The 21190-nt window shown below is 46.3% G+C and overlaps 1 long non-coding RNA gene across 1 annotated transcript; it reads left to right on the top strand.

The window, feature by feature from the left end:
- Positions 1–695: 695 nt before the first annotated feature.
- LOC132250933 (uncharacterized) lies at positions 696–11476 on the top strand. The gene is made up of 2 exons (XR_009462653.1): positions 696–1058; positions 4008–11476. It is a non-coding gene; the product is annotated as an uncharacterized LOC132250933 (long non-coding RNA).
- The last annotated feature ends 9714 nt before the right edge of the window (positions 11477–21190 follow it).

The following is a 21190-nucleotide window of genomic DNA, read 5'->3' as shown; positions in this document are numbered from 1 at the left end:
GAAAACAACAGAATGCAGTTCAACAAGGAGGAATGCAAAGTGCTGCACCTAGGGAGGAAAAATGTCCAGCACACCTACAGCCTAGGAAATGACCTGCTGGGTGGCACAGAAGTGGAAAGGGATCTTGGAGTCCTAGTGGACTCCAAGATGAACATGAGTCAGCAGTGTGACGAAGCCATCAGAAAAGCCAATGGCACTTTATCATGCATCAGCAGATGCATGACGAATAGGTCCAAGGAGGTGATACTTCCCCTCTATCGGGCACTGGTCAGACCGCAGTTGGAGTACTGCGTGCAATTCTGGGCACCACACTTCAAGAAGGATGCAGATAACCTGGAGAGGGTCCAGAGAAGGGCCACTCGTATGGTTAAGGGCCTACAGACCAAGCCCTACGAGGAGAGACTAGAGAACCTGGACCTTTTCAGCCTCCGCAAGAGACGGTTGAGAGGCGACCTTGTGGCTGCCTATAAGTTCATCACGGGGGCACAGAAGGGAATTGGTGAGTATTTATTCACCAAGGCGCCCGCGGGAGTTACAAGAAATAATGGCCACAAGCTAGCAGAGAGCAGATTTAGATTGGACATTAGGAAGAACTTCTTCACAGTTAGAGTGGCCAAGGCCTGGAACGGGCTCCCAAGGGAGGTGGTGCTCTCCCCTACCCTGGGGGTCTTCAAGAGGAGGTTAGATGAGTTTCTAGCTGGGGTCATCTAGACCCAGCACTCTTTCCTGCTTATGCAGGGGGTTGGACTTGATGATCTATTGAGGTCCCTTCCGACCCTAACATCTATGAATCTATGAAGACGAGTCCTGCTCTGTCACCAGTCTGAATCAACTTCAAAATAGTAGACTGTTATGAATGTACTCTTTTTATTAATGCCTTACTGTGTTTCCTGAGTAGAGCATGTCTACTATCCTTATTACCCAGATATTAATGAACTTGCTCCTGAAGACCTCAAGGAGTAGCCTGACCTTGAAGAGCATCTCCCGGAAATGCGTTCAGATAGCCTTCACGTAGTCCAGCTGCAGTATTCATACTAGAAGAAACCCGCCACCCTAGAGTAAGTGAAGTCCTAGTCTCTGAGTAAAAAAACCAAGATAGTTGACTGGCAAAGTAGTAACTGTCAGTGCACCTGTAGCACCAGTTATTATCTTAAGTACATTCCCTACCTGAAGCCTAGAATAGCTAACTGTGAGAGAAAAAGTTATTGTTGTAGCTCTGCTCGTTTGAGAGTTCATTGTTAGATACTTCCTGAAGAGAACCCCGTTGAGCTCAATGCCCCTGAGTTTGTGTCCCCAATAGTGCATTCTCCATCTGTTCAGACTCTCGAGCCACTGCATTTATAGAAGAATCTGCCACTCCCATCCCTATGGCTGACAATACTTTCCAACGATAGTGTGAGACCCACCAGGTGGGAGAGTGCATTACAAGTTGAAACAAAGTTATTACATAGTTTATAAATCATACCTACACAGAAGTGTGGTAAAATAGTACCTACTTTAATACAACTAAAAAGAAGCTGTATCTGCAAGTCTCCAACACTTATTTTCATCGTTTTATACTGGTAAAGTTTTAAAAGCAAATTAGTGCTATAATTCTGCCAGGGCAATGCCGTTTCATTAACCCAATACAGCATCGTCCCCATGAGCGACAGTAAGAGCTCTTTTGACCTCTAAGAAGTGAAGCATAGTTACAGGCTCCCAAAAAAAGAAAAATAAATGTAATCTGTGAGAAAGCGGAGTGTTCACTACTATCTCTAGCTGTTCCCCCACAAGAGGTCCCGACACCGCCCATGTATAACTCCACACCCTAGTAGAAGTCACAAGTTAAAATCCCAGCCCTCCTAAATGCTTTGTTGTTCACTGTCCGAGTATTGTTCAGACCAGAACAATAGTATGTCTGAGCTACCTTTCCAAACTGTTCAGCAAGAACCCAAGTAGCTGAAGAGTTGCTTAAATGAAAATAGTCAGTCATTTTCCGTTCCATAAGAGCACTTAAGTCCTGCAGACAAAGAGATACTCCAAGTTATCTTTGAGACAGACTTAACTCAGCTATGAATGTATAGAACTTAGATAAATCCCAGAAAAACACTGAAAGAGTAGCCAATCTCCAACAGGCGGTATAGCTGCTCACTAGGAGAAGCATGCTTGTAAGAAAAATGTTAGAGCATACTGACGAATTGCTAACAGATGTAGTATTAGAGACAGCCCGTCTTGCCCAAGTCATGATAGACACTGCTTTTAAAGCAGACAAAAACCAAACTTGAAGTACTGCTTGTGCATAAGTTCAGTTATCATTGAATATGCATTTTTCCCAAGTAATAAACAACGTAAAAAATAGAGAATAGCCCCCTGGCTTAGAGCATCATGAGATGCCTGCAACATTTAAAGAAAGATACCCCTAACAAACTACCTAGATTACCACTTGAAAAGGCTGTAATAAAAAAAAAAAAAATGTTCATTCCTGGTGCAGGGGGTAAAAGAGAGAAACTAGACCACTCTTATTTGCTAAACACGGGGCTAGGAAGAGGATGCCTTTGAGACTAGAATCTGCATTGCCACATATGAAAAATAGTTACCCACAATAGCCCTCAGTATGTAGCACAGTCCCCCTTAGTTCAAATTAGTAGCACCTTAATTAGATTAGAGACCCTACAGAGAAGCTAGTCTCTCAGCCCACCTAACATGACCCACGTATACGAGTTACTTAATGTGTCATATGTAACAATAAAGCAATGTATTTGTTAAAAAAAACCAAGTTGTTTGCTGCATGAAAATAGTACCACTTAGACTTTATGTAATTCATGTTGCTTAGAACCTAAAAGTAGAGCCATTGCTCTACTGCAATTAAGTAACCGTACTATTGCCCTAAAATAGCCAGAAATTTCCTCTAAGACTATACCTCTCAACTTTACGATACCCACTTAATGGGTATCAGATGCAGACATGCCACAGTTAGAAAACTAGAATGAAGTGAAAAATAAGCTGCAAAGCCTTGAGGCAAAAACTCGGCAATGCACTCAGCTCTCCTTGCTCGAGAGAGTGAGCGAATCATCAGTCTAGCTGTCAATGTGCCCAAGCCATGTAAATAGTATGATATAATCTGTACTATTTGTGTGTCATTAAGTGTCACCTCAACTACATAGCTAACCATTTTGAGCATTATAGTATTCTGCGTTGCCCTAGTGGCAACAGCTAAATAGTGTTTTAACTGTTGTTGTCTAAATTTATAGATCCCTCCCCATTTCCCAATGAAGCACATGTAGCTTTAGCATCTCAATTGTACTTATCATAGTGCTTCAGCAAGCAAAAGGTAGAGTGTAACAGCTGAAAAGTATGCCTGTATGATAAAGGTGCTTGCTGAAGGCTCTATGAAGATTAGACCAAGTGTTTTTCTGCATTTGTTTAGATATTAAGCTATATGTTGTTGCTAAAAGCCTAATTAAAGTTTAAAATGTAGTGAAGCCCTGTATAAAGTAAGGCCTAGTAAATTTAGCAAAGCCTAAAAGTAGTAAGGCCTTGTGGTGTAGTTAAAATTACCTTATCAAAAGAATGCAAGGCTTGTATTACTGTTGGTCAGTCTAAGGACAGTTGAAGTAAAAGGAATATGAGTGGTTGTATGTTATCAAAACCATTCAAAAGCTATAAATTAGCTAGAATATCTGAAAACCATTCAGAGGGAAGATACAGCTCTGTGAAAAGAATTAGTTAGCTGTTGCCTGGATCAGTGAGCCCATAGACCTCGAGGAGCCCAGGAACTGCATCCCAGGGTCCTTCCCGGTACCCCTCAGACATTGCTGATCGAAGACGCCTGACTTCACTGAACTTTGTAGAAAGAGAAGCTTGCTGTGTATCAGGAATCAGAGGGGACTGCCGATAATTTGCTGACACAAATTGCTTTTGTCTGTCATTGTTTGTATTGTTACTATGTGTAGTTGTGTTTTTGTTAAGTCAATAAATCCTTCTTACCTTTCTACCCCCTACCACCCTCTCAATCCCTGAACCCTCAGCAGGCAGCTGAGACACCCTGACATCTCATGGGAAGAGCGCTCGGCCAAATCCGAGTGGTTGCAAAGCTTTCTCTCATGCATGGATGAGCTCTAACTAATGCAAGAAGTCTGTGGGCCGACGAGAGGCAAAACACTGCTCGACCTGGTACTGGCAACGGGGGATGACCTAATCAGCAACCTAACAATTGAAGGGAAGCTGAGCGACAGAGACCATGAGCTGATCACCTTCACCATCTGCTGTAAAGCTGGCAAGTCAGTCGGCAATACAGAAGTCCATGACTTCAGGAAAGCTGACTTTGACAAGCTGGGGAGGCTTGTCAGTGAGGCCCTATGGGACCACAACCCAAAGGGGAGGGAGTTCAAGATGAGTGGTTGCTCCTCAAGGGAGCAATCCTCAATGCACAAGCTAAGTCTATTCCGTCTCGGAGGAAAGGCAGCAAAAGGGCACAGCAGTCCCCTTGGCTCTGCAGGGAACTAGTGGACCTCCTGCATCTAAAAAGGAAGACCTACAAAGGACTAGATCCACCTCCAAGGAGGAATACTCTGCACTGGTCCGGACCTGCAGGGAGCAAACCAGGAAAGCCAAGGCTGAGACTGAACTCCAACTAGCTACAAGTATCAAGGACAATAAAAAGTCCTTTTTTAGATATGTGGGGAGCCGGAGGAAAAGCCAGGGCAACATCAGACCCCTGCTAAACCAGATGGGACAACTGACAACTAATGCCCAGGAAAAAGCCAACTTGCTAAATGGGTACGTTGCATCGGTTTTTCACCAGTCCCAAGGGGCGCCCCTGCCCATTACAGGACAGGAATGCCTGGGTGAGGGTGATTCCTTACCCTCCATCAATGTTGACTTTGCGAAGGAACACCTTGAGAGACTGGACAACTTCAAGTCATCTGGCACTGACAGTTTACACCCCAGGGTACTCAAGGAGCTGGATAGCGTCGTAGCTCAACCACTGGCACGGATCTTCAAGAACTCCTGGTGCTCTGGTGAAGAGCCTAAAGGCACCCCATTGGCCTTCTTCCAGCCTATCTTCAAGAAGGGGAGGAAAGTGGATCTGGCAAACTACAGGCCCATCAGCCTGACCTCTATCCCGCGGAAGGTCTTAGAATAGATTATCAAAGAGGCTATTCTTAACAGACTGGCCAATGGCAGCGTCCTGAGGGACAGCCAGCACAGGTTTGTTGCGGGTAGGTCTTGCTTGACCAATCTTATTTCCTTTTACGACCAAATGACCTATCACCTGGCCAAGGGAGAAGAGATTGATGTTGTATATCTTGACTTTAAAAAAGCCTTCTATCTGGTATCCCATGATCACCTCTTGGCAAAACTGTCAACTGCGGCTTCGGGTTCACCACAATCCGCTAGCTGGGGAATTGGCTCCATGGTCGGACCCAGAGGGTGGTGTTTGATGAAAGTCAATCATCGTGGTGCCCCGTGACCAGTGGGGTCCCTCAAGGCTCTGTCCTTGGGCCTACACTATTCAACATCTTTATTAATGATGTATAGACATTGGTATCAGAAATGGACTGGCCAAGTTCACCAACAACACCAAACTCTGGGGTAAAGCATCCACACCTGAGGATAGGAGGGCGATCCAGGCTGACCTTGACAGGCTCAGGAAATGTGCAGACGAGAACCTGATGGTGTTTAACACTGAAAAACGCAAGGTTCTCCACCTTGGGAAGAAAAACCTGAAGTGTGCTTATAGGCTTGGCAGTGCTACACTGGCTAGCACTATGGACGAAAAGGACTTGGGGGTCATGACTGACCACAAGATGAACATGAACCTTGAATGTGATGCTAGTAAAGCAAGCAAAATGCTGGCTTGCATCCATAGATGCTTCTCAAGCAAATCCCAGGACCTCATTCTTCTGTTGTATTCGGCCTTGGTGAGGCCGCAGCTGGAGTACTGTGTCCAGTTTTGGGCTCCACAGTTCAAAAAGAATGTGGAGAAGCTTGAGAGATGTGCGTAGCTCTCCTCTGCACTGATCAGAGGTGAAGAAAACAGACCTTATGGTGAAAGGCTGAGAGCTATGGGACTCTTCATGCTGGAAAAACGCAGGGTCAGGGGTGATCTGGTTGGCCACCTATAAGTTTATCAGGGGTGCTCACCAGGATCTGTGGGAATGTCTGTTCACTAGAGTGCCCTAGGGGATGACAAGGTCAAACGGTCACAAACTCCTTCAGGACCATTTCAGGCTGAAAATAAGGAAGAACTTCTTTACTGTCCGAGCCCCCAAGCTCTGGAATAGACTGCCGCTGAAGGTGGTTCAAGCATCTACTCTGAATACCTTCAAGAGAAATTTGGATGTTTATCTTGCTGGGATCCTATGACTCCTCCTGACTTCCTGCCCCTGGGGCAGGGGGCTGGATTCAATGATCTCCCGAGGTCCCTTCCAGCCCCAATGTTTATGAAATCTATGAAATCTATGAAATTGAGTCTGCTTCAATGGGTTGGAATTCCAGTGCATCTGAGCAGCCTCGATGCTCATGTATAGGTGCCCATAATGTCTATTTCCACATCTTTATTATGATTATCCATACTTCCTTTGCCCCCATAGTGAACATCCCTGTCCTTAATGAAAAATAAGACAAAGTATTCATTTAGTTTTTTTGGGTCATAGCTAGATTATCTTTAATGTCTGTTCCAAACTGACTCCATAGCAGTCTCATTTCTTTCTGTTGATCCTAAGTATGGTCTGTGGGACAAGGTAAGTTTGAGAGCTCTGCCCCAACAAAATCAAGTAACAAAGAAATGGTTATAAGAAAACTTCAGTAAAATCTCCTAACCTGAAAATACAGTAAGTAAATACAGAACCATGCAATGCCACTAATTCATAACAGAATTCTGGTTATTACAAGTCCAACTGATGAACTGTTCTTAGCTCTGAAGAAGACATGGTTACAAATGATCAAATATTTAAAGCTTTAAAATGTTACAAATGATCAAACTAGTTAGAAACTATTTTAACTATTTAACTATTTTAACTATCAGCTCCTTGAATGAGCTTTAGTTAAAGCGCCCCCGCTGCTGTTTTTCAGTGAGGGGACACTGATGTACATGACAGTCAATTATTTAGTACGGTCCAGCACACTCTCAGCAAGCTCAATTAATCAAGTCTCCTCAAACATGTACTAATTAGCACACCTTGGAACAGAGGTCTGTCATGTGTATAGGTGTCCTGTGATTATAGCTTATGTCCTCTTTGAAGTGATTGTTTAGCTAGTTAGGTCTGGAGTCCTTTTTTATAAGGATCCCTTTGTTTGGGATACAAATTGCAGAAAGTTTTGTGTTTTAGACATTAAGAAATTCTCCCCTATGCTAAAATCCCTGAGATCCTTAAACAAGTAGCCTTCACTAACTAGTTTCCTTTGCATCTGTATAGTTTCATGCTATCAGACATAGCAGGCTGTAGCCTATGAAGGCCCATTCCTCTCTGAGCAAGTTGACATATAATGTGCCTAGTTTCCTTTGTGTAATCAAAAGTTCTTTTGAGACTGAAAATCTACTTTTGTTTATAATTCTGTTTACTGTAAATGAAATTAACTCGTGGTCACTCAATCCAAGTTTAATTCTATGACCAACTTGTCTATAGTTTTCTTCACTGCTTACCACACACCAGCATAAATTAACATGATCTCTGGTTGGTTTCACATGACTAGGTGGTGAAGAAATCTGTCAGCCATCATACTTGGAGTAATTGTACAATACTCCAAGGCTAGTAGTCTTTTAGGTCAAAATCTTGTTAGATATTTAGTAATATTCTAACAATATTCCCATATTCTAAAACTAATATTTGTATAATCTAACAGTACTAAATATGGAGCCTTTGAAACTCAAATTCTCAGCTGCTGAGCTGACCTTCTTGCTTTCCCATTTGACTGTTCATAATAAGTTCTTGCTCTGTTGTATGCGAAGTGTTACAGGAAAGAGAATTACCAAAATGAATTGTATATGAATTATGAGTCATTATCTGTTACTAGGCAATTGCCCATCAAGAATGATGCAGAGGGAGGGGTGCGGGCAGGGACAGAGGCCTGCGTCTGCCCCCCCCCACCTCCATCACCTTTGGGGTTGGGCCTGCTCCCCCTTCCTCCCCTTTGTCACAGGGCTGGGCCTGCCCCCTCTCCCTCCCTACTGCTGTTGTGGGGCCGGGCTGGGCCCAGAGCCCCTCTCCCCTACCCACTGCCATTCTGAGGCCAGGCTTACCCCCCACCACTGTTGTGGGGCTTGGCCCAGCACTCCCCCTCCTGCTGCTGCTTCAGGGTCAGGCCAGGCTGGGCCCAGTGGCCCCCCCCACCCTCCCCATCACTGTTGTGGAATTGGGCTTGGTCTGATGCACCCTCCCCCACCCTGCCCACTGCAGTTTTGGGCCTGGGCCTGCCCCCGCATCCTCTCCGCTGCTATTACGGGGCTGGGCCACATCGGGCCGGACCAGGTTGGGCTGGGTTGGGCCCAGCATGACCTCTCCCAACCCTACCTGCCCCCTCCACCCTCCCCACCACTGTTTTAGGGCCAGGCCTGCTTCCCCCATGTCCACCCGGCTCACAGCCACCTGCCTCCCCTCCCCATGAATGATGGGAGGGGGGTGTGGATGGAGCACTGCCACCCAGCACCCTGTGCTGCTGCCGCATCACTTGTTTCCCACTCTGTCCACTCCATCACTGTTGCCTCTTGGGAGCAGGCTGGGGGTGGGGGGGCAGAGGCAAGACCAGTACAGCTGGCCTTGGCCCCCTGCTCCTTCTCCTCTGTCCTGACTGTCATGGCAGCATCAGGGCCTGCTCTTCCCCCATGCCATGGTGGACCCAGGCCTATTCCCCCGCTCCCTTGTGCTGCCACTGTGGGTCCAACCTAGGCCCATTCCCCACCCCTCTTGTGCTGCCACCACTGCCTCTGGCTCCTCCACAGAGCAGGGCAGGAGGAGGCATCTGTATGGCCTTGGCCCTGCTGTCCCTGCTATCTCTGCTGTCATGGTGGCAGTCTGCCACAGTGCTGCCGCCACCTGCAGTCCGAACATTCTTGGAGCACTCTGATTAGCTGCTGAGACATCCAATTAGAGTGTGAATAAAGCATTACAGACAGACAGACAGACTAAGGCTTTTATAATATTAGAATTAGATGGAATGCTATGGTAAAAGAACTGTGACCTTTACTGTTTATTTCTCAGCGTGTTTATATAAAAACTCAGGGCACCTACACACATGCCAGACGCCTTCTCCAATGTGTGCTAATTAGCAAGCACTGGAGCAGGCTTGATTAATTGAATCCACTGGAGTGTGGTAACTAGTATGCTCCAGCAGCCTTACCATCACATATCTTCCACATCCCCATGTGTCAAAATGGTGGCAGGGGTACTTTAATTAAAGCTCATTGAATGAGCTTTAGTTAAGCACCCGCACCACCATTTTGAAGCATGAAACACTGAATATATGAGACACTGAGGGTGCTTTAATTAGAATGGCTCCTGAGAGCCACTTTAATTCAAGCATGCCCCCTACCACCCATCTGGAACTCGTGTAAAGATGCCCTTATTTCAAAACCACTTTTGTAATAGGGTAGTTACTATTAGTTGCTTAGCTTTTTTTGCCTCAAGCACTGCAGTATTAATACACAATGGGAGTCCTTATATGTGCTGGGGTGGGGGGGGAGTGTGCTTTAATTAGAGTGGCTCTTGGGAGCCACCCTATTTAACATGCCTGCAGAAGCTGGTGTATTCAGCATACCATGTTTAAAAATGGCAGTGGGAGCACTTTAACTAAAGCTCATTTGACAAGATTTGGTTAAAGCACCCCTGCTGCCATTTTGAAGCTTGGGAACACTGAATTCTCATGATGCTGAGGCTGCTGGAACATGCTAATTAGCATGCTTCAGCAGACTTGATGAATCAAGTCTGCTCCAACACATGCTAATTAGTTAATTAACATGTGTCAGAGCAAGGGGCGGGCACATGGATAGGTGCCCAATGTTTGTTGTGCTGAATCCTATCCTATGCAGCATGCTAGTATCACAATGAAATTTTGTCCACAGGAAAGTATGGGCCAGCTAAGAAAATGGGACATGACCAGAGCACAGATTCATAGATTTTTAGGGACTGGAAGGGACCTTGCAGATCATCGGGTCCAGCCCCCCTCCTCCTCCCCCTCCCTTTAGGCAGGAAGACAACTGGAGTCAAGTGACCCCAGACTGTCCAGTCTCCTCCGGAAAACCTCCAGGGTAGGTGACTGCACCACCTCTGGCGGGAATTTATTCCAGTCTGGACATCCTGACTGTGAAGGGGTTTTTCTTGGTATTAAGCCTGAAGCAACCTTCCACGAGTTTATATCCATTGGTCCTTGTCTTCCCTAGGGATGACCTAGTGAACAGTTTTTCACCAAGCTCCTGATGCACTCCTCTGATATAATGGTAAGACACTATCAAGTCCCCTCTCAACCTTCTCTTCTTTAGGCTCAAGAGGCCCAGGTCCTTCAGCCTTTCCTTGTATGGCTTGCCTTGCAAGTTCCTGATCATACAGGTGGCTCTTCTCTGGACTCTCTCAAGTTTTTCCAAATCCTTATTGAAGTGTGGCACCCAGAACTGGATGCAGTACTCCAACTGCGGTCTCACCAGTGCTGAGTACAGTGGGAGTATCACTTCCTGAGTTTTACACGAGATGCATTGGTTGATGCATGCCAGCATGTTGTTTGCCCTGCTGGCCCCCACATCACACTGATGGCTCATATTCATCCAATATACTTCAGCGATTTTTGTTTATTAGAGTGGACCTTTGGGTGTAGTACCGTGTAGTAGAATTTATAGCAATGTAGTTCTGCTGCTTTAGGGAAGCACCCAGACTGAGGACCTAAGAGCTGCAAAGGTGGCTTTTAGGTATAGAGCTGTCACAAAAGACCCATTCAGAATTCCATCTGCTAATTCTGTTATAGGGTTCAGAACTCACTAATCATGTTTGTACATGCTTGCTATAATCACATGACAGTTGGCTCTGACACTTATGTTAAAATTTACTGTTTATTCTTTTATTTTCAATGTCATAAAAAAATGTGCTTTACTACTTTGACTTATAACATTTGTGCAATGAAAAGCCCTATTTCCATATCACCATTACCATCCCTGCTTTGTTCTCCAGTGGTATGCTCATGAATAATGTTTGTTTTTTAATTTCTCTAACTTGTGCTGAGTGAGACTTTCTCCCCCATAAACAGTGGATTTTATTATAAGTATAATATTTTATTTCTTGTACCAGGCAACTTTTTATGAATGTTGAGATTACCTCTATACTTATTGTCTTGGGTTTGTGAGAAACTGTTATGAGCTCCAGCTGATAACAAGATGATCTCTAAATAGTCTTTTATTCAAATTTGTATGAAAGTTAATATATTGTTATGTTACATCATACACATCTAGCAGCTAATTTCTTATAAAGAAAAGTGGCTTCCCAGCTAAAATTTTAATGGGTTCTTGAAATTTCTGTATGGCTTTATTTGGTGCAATCACCTCATCTTTATAGCCCAGAGGAAGCCCAGCTCTTTGCAAAAGCCTGCTCACACTAATAGATGTTAACAAGAATGGCTAAATGGCAAGTAGACATCCTTGAGACATCACAATGAGGATTCCAGACCTGATTAGGCCCTCTGACTACTATCTCATGTTTCTCATCCATGTGGGAATGAATGACACAGCCCAGTGTAGTCCAGGCGGGCCCGTGCCCAGGCAGGCCCATGAGTCCAGGTGGGCTACATGGCACTGAGAGCCAGGCTCAGAGGATTGGGGCACAGGTGGTCTTCTCATCTATCCTACCAGTCAGTGGTCGAGGGCAGCACCACAGCAAATGCATTAGAGAGGTCAACTCGCAGCTTCAGAGCTGGTGCCATCGTGTGGGGTTTGGATTCCTTGACCATGACCTGCACTTCCAGGATAAGGCCTTGTTTGGACAAGACTGGCTACATCTCTCTCCAAGAGGTAAGAGTCTGTTCTCATACAGGTTGGTTGATCTCCTACACTGGGCTTTAAAATAGGTTCGTTGGGAGATGGAAATGTTGATGACAGGAAAAGGCCAGGAATGACGAACCTCAACCCAGGCACTGGAACAGTTCAGGTAAGTACCAAGGGCCCTGCTAAGCACTGGAATGGGGAAGTAGCAAGGGCATCTACTGGGGGGCTCAGATGCCTCTATACTAATGCTAGGAGCATGGGGAACATGCAGGAGGAACTTGCACTCCTGCTTGCAAATAAAGAATTTGACCTGGTTGGGCTAACAGAAACTTGGTGGGATCCTACCCATGACTGGGCAGTGGATGTTGAGGGCTACAGGCTGTACAGACAGGACAGAGTGGGGAGAAAAGCGGGGGGGAGGGGGTTGCTCTTTATGTTAAGGAGCGATATACATCTTCTGTAGTTAATTTGGTCCAGGAAGAAGGGCAAATTGAGGTACTATGGGTCAGGTTCCAGGGTTGTAGGGGTGAAAGGGACTTGGTAGTGGGGGTCTTCTACAGATCCCCACACCAGAGGCACAAATTAGACCTAGAATTCTTGAGACAGCTCTCAGGGGCAGCACGCTCAAAGGACCTTGTTGTCATGGGTGACTTTAACTTCCCAGACATCTGCTGGGAGAAACAGGCAGCCAGATCTGCCCATTCATGAAAGTTTCTAACCTCCTTACAGGACCTTCACCTGTAGGTAATGCAGGAGGTACGCATTCCCACTAGGGGAAATGCCTTACTAGACTTAGTACTGGCCACTGGGGATGACTGGGTAGGGCATCTACAGGTGCAAGGTAACCTAGGGAATAGGGTTCACTATCTGGAGAAAAGTGGGGAAGATAACTAGTAGGGCAGAAGTGCTGGACTTCAGGAAGGCCAACTTCAACAAGCTCAGGAGATTAGTTAGGGAGGGACAGACTGGTAAAAGCCTTAGAGAGATGAGAGTCCAGGAAGGGTGGGCATTTCTCAAGGGACTAATGCTGCAGGCACAGCAAAGGACCATCTTAGTACACATAAAAGTGGGCGAAAAAGCAAAGAAACTCTCTTGGTGGAGCAGGGAAATCCAGGAGAACCTGGAGGGAAAAAAAGAGGCCTACAGGTTGTGGAAGCAGGGGGCTGCCACCCACGAGGAGTACACCTGTTTGGCTTGAACTTGTAGGGAAACAGTGAGGAGAGCCAAAGTAGAAATGGAGCTTAGGGTGGCAGCAAAAATTAAGGATAACAAAAAAAATCATTCTTTAAGTACATAGGAAGCAAAAAGTAGGTGCAGGGTAACTTAGGGCCCCTTCAGGATGAACTAGGGCAACTGGTAACAGATAGGCTGGCCAAAGTGGGGCTTCTAAATGATTTCTTTGCATCCGTGTTCCTGGACACGAATACAAATACGCATCCCATTGGGACCTTGGATAAGCCCAGTGTAGATACCAACCCACCAACTGTTCATGCTGACCTAGTAAAGGGGCACCTGGAGGGGTTGAATGTATTTAAGTCAACAGGTCCTGATGATCTTCATCCTAGGGTACTTAGGGAATTAACTGGACTCATAGCAGAGTCAATGGCACAGCTGTTTGAGTACTCGTGGTGCTCAGGACAGGTCCTGGAGGATTAGAAGAGGGCCAATGTGGTCCCTATTTTCAAGAAGGGGAGGAAGGAGGAACCGAGTAACTATAGGCTGGTTAGTTTCACCTCTATCCTTGGCAAGACGTTTGAGAAAATTGTTAAGGATCACATTTGTGGGGGACCAGCGGGTAAAATGATGCTAAGGGGCAGTCAGCATGGGTTCATAGCAGGCAGATCCTGCCTGACTAGTCTGGTTTCATTTTATGACCGGGGTCATAAAATGCTTGGATGAAGGAATAGAGGTAGATGTTTTTTACTTCGATTTTAAAAAGGCCCTTGACACAGTGTCACAGCCAGTTCTTATAAATAAACTAAACAGTTGCAGCGTAGATTATTACACAGTCCGGTGGGTAGAAAATTGGCTTATGGAACACACCCAGAGAGTGATGGTGGACGGGTCAGTTTCTATCTGGAAGAATGTGGGCAGCAGAATCCCCCAAGGCTCTGTCCTGGTACCAGTACTATTCAATATCTTCATTAGTGACCCGGATGCGGGAGTAGAAAGCACCCTGTCCAAGTTTGCTGACAACACCAAACTATGGGGGGAGGTAAACAAACTAGAGGGCAGGGAGCGAATCCAGGATGATTTGGACAGGCTGGGGAAGTGGGTGGAACAGAATAGGATGCAGCTTAACAAGGATAAGTGTCACGTGTTGTACCTGGGGAAGAAGAATCATCAACACTCCTATAGCCTGGGAGGTACCACTCTAAGTAGCACAACTGCAGAAAGGGATCTTGGAGTCGTAGTTGACTCCAAAATGAACATGAGTCACCAGTGTGATGAGGTAATTAGTAAAGCTAACTGCACCCTTTCTTGCATAAGTAGGTGCATCACAAACAGGTCTAGGGAGGTAATACTTCCCCTCTATGCGGAATTGGTCAGGCCGCAGCTGGAGTACTGCATCCAGTTTTGGGCGCTGCACTTCAGGAGGTATGTGGATGGCCTGGAGAGGGTTCAGAGGAGGGCTACTTGTCTGGTTAAAGGCCTACAGAAAAAAACCTATGTGGACCGATTGGGAGACCTGAACCTCTTCAGCCTCCACAAGAGGAGGCTGAGAGGTAATCTCATGGCCGCCTACAAACTCATTGGGGGGGCGGGGCAGCAAGATGTTTACCAGGGTGCCTGTTGGGGTAACTAGAAATAATGGCCCAAACTGGAAGAGAGCAAATTCAGATTGGACATCAGGAAAAAATTATTTATAGTGAGGGTTGCCAAAATATGAAATAAGCTTCCAAGGGAGGTGGTGCTATCCCCTTCCTTGGAGGTGTTTAAAAGGAGATTGGACAGACACCTGGCTGAGGTCATCTGACCCCAGCACTCATTCCTGCCCAGGGCAGGGGGTCAGATTCGATGATCTAATAGGTCTCTTCCAACCCTACCATCTATGAAACTATCACAACCTAAGGGTGCAGGCATAAGCTTGTCATTAAATAGTATTATTGCTTATTTGCAGAGAAATGATAACTAAATCCTTTTTGTTCTTTTAAAAATAGCTCTGTTGCACTTTACAGCAAAATATCTGTTTACAGTAAATTTAGGTATTGGTTTCATTTTCCCAAATTGCTGTCCATTTTTTTGCAAAAGTGCCAGTTGGGTTTTGCTTAAAAGTTAAGTCATTTTTACTGTGGGTTAACAATTTAAATTAATTAGTGCCTGTTTGCCTATTCAGTAAAAATCCAGGATACTGTGACCGTCACAGAAAACAGGTTCTGAAACTGCCATAAATTTTCCTTGTGTTTTGCTTACTGTGACTGTCAACAGGCATGACAAGTATGAGGCTAACAGTTTGCTAGGATTGGGACTGATTTTCATGTGGATCTTGGAATCATTATTAGATGGGAACAATGATTATTTAAAAAATTATACATTTTTTAATAAATGTGTATTCTTGAATAACTCATGCATTGGCATTGCAACAAAATTGTGATGAAATGGCTGAAACAACTCATTTGGAAGTGGCTTTAATAGCTCCTAGCTCTCCCTCCTTTGCCATCATTATTCATAGGGAAAGCAGTGGCAGGGGTGCAGGTGGCCTGACCCCCCACTTGCCCTCCTGCCACTCCCAGCCAGAGCACCTGGCTAAGGTCATCTGACCCCAGCACTCATTCCTGCCCAAGGCAGGGGGTTGGACTCGATGATCTAATAGGTCTCTTCCAACCCACCTGCCCCAAAGTAGTATTTGAATACAAGATAAGGATTTTTTTTTTGCCCTGGTTGGGGCTTCTTTCCCTCATATGTGTATATATACACACACCTGTAAAATGCTTTGGAATCTTTTGTTGCACCTATATTGCTTTTTAGAGAAGCATGATACTTTTTCATACAAAGGAAAGAAAAACTAATAATAATTTATCACAGAATTATAGGATCATAGCAACTAGTGCTGGGTGGAACCTCAGGAGGTCATCTCCTACATGCTGCTCAAGTCAGTAAAATCCTTGTTTAAACCATCCCAGACAAATATTTGTCTAAACAGCACTTAACAGCTCCCAGTGATGGAAAATCCATGATATGCCTAGGTAATCTGTTCTAGTACTTAACCTTACTCATCATAAGAAATATTCCACAACTTATCTCAGTAGCCTGTTCCAATGCTCGATCATCCTCATAGCCAGACACTTCTTCCTACTAGCCAACCTAAATTTTACTTATTGTAATATAAGACCATTATTACTTCATCTGTGCCTGATGGCTGCAGAGAATAGTTGATTACCATAGATTACCATTCTATTTACAACAACACTTTTTATATATGAAGCCTTTCATCAAATCCCTGTTCAGTCTAGTCTTCTCTAGATTAAATATCTTGTCCTTTAATCTATATGTCATGTTTCATAGATCTCTAGGTTTTGTTGTGCTTCTGCAGACCTTTCCTAATTTGTCCATGTCTTTCTTTCAGTACTCACACTGAACTCAGTACTCGAGGTGAGGCCTCACCAGTGCCAAATACAGTGGAAAAACACTTCCAGCTGCACATAATATTCCTAGTAAAAATCCCACATTTTTTGCAGTGAAATTATATGGCTGACTCCTGTTTCCAGTCCACTTTCAGGTCCTTTTCTGCAATAATGAAACTTAACCAATCATTCCTGCTTTTAGAATTGTGAATTTGATTGTTCCACCTGAAGTGCAGTACTTTGCACTTGCCTTTGTTGAATTTGTTTCGGACCATTTTTTTTCAAATTGTCAGGGTCATTTTGGGTCCATATGCTACCCTCCAAAGTATCTGCAACTCTACCTAGCTTCACAACGTCAACAAATTTGCTAAGTATACACTCAATTTCATCCTCTAATGATGATATTGAACACTGTTGGATCCAGGGCACATCCCTGAAGAACCCACTTGATAACTCCTCCCGGTTAGACATGAGCCATTTGTGGTACCTCTCTAAGCATGATCATCCAACCAGTTATCTATTGCATATCAGCTTCATTTAGACTTTGTTTCCTTAACTTACCTGTAAGAATGTCATGGGGTACAGTGTCAAAAGACTTGTTAAAGTAAAAGTATATCATGTTCACTGCTCTACAGCATCCACAAAGCCTGGGAGGTTATAGAATCATAGAAAGTTAGGGTTGGAAGGGACCTTGGGAAGCCATCTAGCCCAACCCCCTGCTCAAAGCTGGACCAGCCCCAACTAGATCATCCCAGCCAAAGCTTTGTCTAGCTGCATTTTGAAACCCTCCAAGGATGAAGCTTTCACCACCTCTCTGGGTAACCTGTTCCAGTGTTTTACTACCCTCCTAGTGAGAAAATTCTTCCTAATATCTAACCTAAACTTCCCTTGCTGCAACTTGAGACCATTGCTCCTTGTTGTGCCATCTGCCACCACTGAGAATAGCCTAGCTCCATCCTCTTTTGAGTGTGGGCTTTTCATCCCCACATCCAGATCATTGATGAAGATGTTGAAAAGCACTGGTCCAAGTACTGAACCCTGGGGGACCCCACTGCCTATCTTCCACCAGGCTGACACAGATCTGTTTATTAGTACTCTCTGGGTCCGGCCCCGAAGCCAGTTTCCCACCCATCTGACTGTTGAATTGTTGAGCCCATAGTTCCCTAGTTTTACCTTGAGAGGCTAATGGGACACCAAGTCAAAGGCCTTCCTAAAGTCCAAGTAAATGACGTTAACCTCATTTCCCTTATCCAGGTGGTGAGGAACCTGGTGATATAAGATGAGGTTAGTCAGACATGACCCACCCATGACAAAACTGTATTGGCTGTCATTCAGAATTTTGCCTTCTACTAGCTTATTGCATATGGACTCCTTGAGAAATTGTTTGAGGATTTTTCCTGGGATTGAAGTGAGGCTGATTGGCCTGTAGTTCCCTGGGTCCTCTGTCCTCCCCTTCTTGAAGATGGGCACAACTTTGACCCTCTTCCAGTCTTCTGGGACCTCTCCTGAGTGCCGTGAATTTCAAAGAGGTTTGCCTACAGTCCTGCGATGACTTTGGCTAGTTCATTCAGTGCTCTTGGATGGAGTTCATCCGGTCCTGCTGATTTATAGATATCCAGCCTCTCTAGATGTTCTCTGCATTGACTGTTTGTAGGTGATCATCCTGACCATGACTATTCTGTGTCATATTTACATTTGGCAGGCTCTTCCTCTTAGACTGGTGGAAAACAGAGGCAAAGTACTATTTCAGGAGTTCAGTTTTCTTCTTGGTGTTGGTGATCAGATCTCCAGATGCATTGGGCAGTGGTCCCACATTTCCACTGGTTTTCCTCCTGTTATCTATGTATGCCTATAGAAGGACTTTTTATTGCCCTTGATTTTGGTTGCTAACTTGAATTCAGTCACCGCCTTTGCTTTTCTGATCTGGCACCTACAGGTGTGGGCCAATCTTATGTAGTTCTCTTTGGCCTATTCCTAGCTTCCATCATTGATAAGTCTCCCTTTTCTTTTTCAGAAGATCTGTGACTTCCCTATTGAGCCAAGATAGCCTCCAGGCCCCTGTGCCACCTTTTTTGTGTATAGGTATCAACAACTGTGCACCGAGGATCGTGTCCTTGAAGAACGACCACTCTTCATCTACACTCTTTCCCTGCAGTCCATGATCCTGTAGGGCAGGGGTTGGCAACCCCTGGCATGCATGCTGAGTGTGGCACATGAGGCCATTTTGCTTGGCATGCCGTAGCACAGCTGTTTGGAGCCTCCCAGCTGCAGCCGGCCCCAGCTCCAGGTAGCTGCTGCCAGCAACGGAGCCCGGGCTGCTCCCAGCAGGGCTTGCAGCATCCCAGCTGCCTGCTGGGAGCAGCCTGAGATCCCAGCTGGCAGCAGCTCCCCAGAGCTGGGGCTGGGTGCAGCCAGGAGGCTCCAAACAGCTATGCCAGGCTCCGGCATCAGCTCTGCACTGGCATGTGCAGGCACACCTTGGAGCGGGCGGTGGTGGCGGGGCCTGAGGCAGCGCAGCCCCGGTCTCTCCCCAGTTCCCGGTGTGGAGGTGATGAACCCGGCGCAGCTGTTTGGAGCCAGCCCGGGCTCTAGGCAGCTGCAGCATGCAGCGGGCAGAGTGCAAACAGCTCCGCCGGGCTGTACAGCTCTGCTATCAGCTCTGTGCTGGCGGCGACTGCACAGGCACCTTGGGGCAGACAGTGGGACAGCGCAGCCCGCCCCAAGGTGCATATACAGTCACCGCCAGCACGGAGCTGATACCAGAGCTGTGCAGCCCAGCAGAGCTGTTTGCACTCTGCCCACAGCTTGCTGCAGCTGCCTAGAGCCCAGGCTCACTCCAAACAGCTGTGCTGGGCTCATCACCTCTGTGCCGGGAGCAGGGGAGAGACCGGGGCTGTGCTGCCTCAGGCCCCACTCCGAGGTGCACCTGCACATGCTGGTGTGGAGCTGATGCTGGAGCCCTCCACAGCTGTTTGGAGCTTCCCGGCTGCAGCTGCCCTGGCTCTGGGGAGCTGCTGCCAGCCAGGATCCTGGGTTGCTCCCAGCTGGGAGCAACTTGCAGCATCCCAGCTGGGATGCTGCAAGCCATGCTGGGAGCAGCCTGGGCTCCAGCAGCTACCCAGAGCTGGGGTAGCTACTGGCAGCCACAGAGCCCGGGCTGTGGGGCAGGGGCTTTGGGTGGGGGGCAAGGGGCAGTAGGGCTGGGGGGTAGGGGCTTTGGGTGGGGGGCATGGAACAGTAGGGCTGGGGGTCAGGGGCTTTGGGTGGGGGGCAAAGGGCACAAGCAGGGCATCCTGCCATGTACCCCTTGCCCTCATTTTGTTTTTCTGGCATGCCAGCGCTCCGGCACCTTCCAAAGTAGGCATTGTGGTGTTTTTCGGGACTCCGGCCAAAAAAGTTGCCTACCCCTGCTGTAGGACATTACTTGCTAAAGTCCTTAGCTATTGAAGTCAGCTTTTTTAAAGTCAAGAATTTGTACCTTACTGACAGATTTCCCAGATCTAAGAGGGACAGTGAAAATGATAGTGTCACAGTCACTGTCGCCTAGGTTACCCTCTATCATCAGATCACTCACCACATTGTCCCCCTTGGTCTTAAATAAATTAAGGAGTGCAGTGAAATTAATGAGACTATCATAAAGACAATGTGGGAATTGGTCTGCCCCTTTCTTGTCAAAAACCTCCACTAAGTCTCAATATTTGGCAGGGAGAGGCGAGTCTGGGTCCATGGGATGCATTAAGGAAGGCTATGGAGCTTCTATGGTCAGTGCAAATAACTAGATGTCTTCAGTTGTGCTTCTGGCCTGAATATCAGCTGAGGGACACTCCTCTAAGCAAGAGTGCAAATAATAGAATGAATTGAAGTGGAGCTCCTTCAGCCCCCGTAAAATTTCTGAACCATGGAGAGACAGCCAAGGGGTCCTCAGGATGTCTGAAAAGTGAGGGGAACAAATCAGATCAAAATAAAAAGACTATTAATGGTCACCTATCATTACTCCTAATTGAACTATCTCAGTGGTGATGGGCCCCAAGGAGAGTGGGGATCCGTCCACAGTCTCTATAGTTTCAGGGTTCTTTTTGGGCCTGATTGGTATCTGATGTTGTTCCACTAGGGTTAGTCCATGAAGTTACCAGAGGCCCTGTGTCTAAGAGGTCCAGAACACAGAGGTCCACTCCAGATTCGTGCTGCAGACTAAGGGTGACTAGCAAGGGTGAGTCTCTGGGTTTGGTGGCACTCAAGCATTTAATGAGAATCAGAGAGCCTGGCTAAATGGTGAGTGGAGGTCCAAGACAATGCCCTTCTAACAAGGCTGGGACAGAGAGTTTCCCGAAGAGGAGGTAGACATTCCCTTCCTCTGGTAGGTCCAAACAAAATGTTCTGCCCCGCCACCACAATACAGGCAGAGCACCTGGGAGAGATGATGAGCCTTCTTCTCTGGGGGTAGTCTTTTCCTAGTCATGTCAACTTGCATGGGCCCCACTGAAGGCAGTGCCAGCTTTTCCAAGGCCCTAGCCAACTCTAGGAGTTGAGATTTGGCTCAACATCCCTGTTGTCACTCAGATATGTGGGTATTAATGTGGATACTCAAATCAGTGAGCCTGTAGTAGGGTAGCTGGGAGCTCCATCTGGGCCAACTCATTTTTAATGTGGCCCTGAAGGCCCTGGTGGAAGTGGAAGTGTT

Source organism: Alligator mississippiensis, chromosome 5 (genome assembly GCF_030867095.1).
Source record: "Alligator mississippiensis isolate rAllMis1 chromosome 5, rAllMis1, whole genome shotgun sequence".
In the NCBI taxonomy this organism is placed as follows: Eukaryota; Metazoa; Chordata; order Crocodylia; family Alligatoridae; genus Alligator; species Alligator mississippiensis.
The sequence above is the reverse complement of the archived record's forward strand: the minus strand, read 5'-3'. Positions and strand labels throughout refer to the sequence as shown.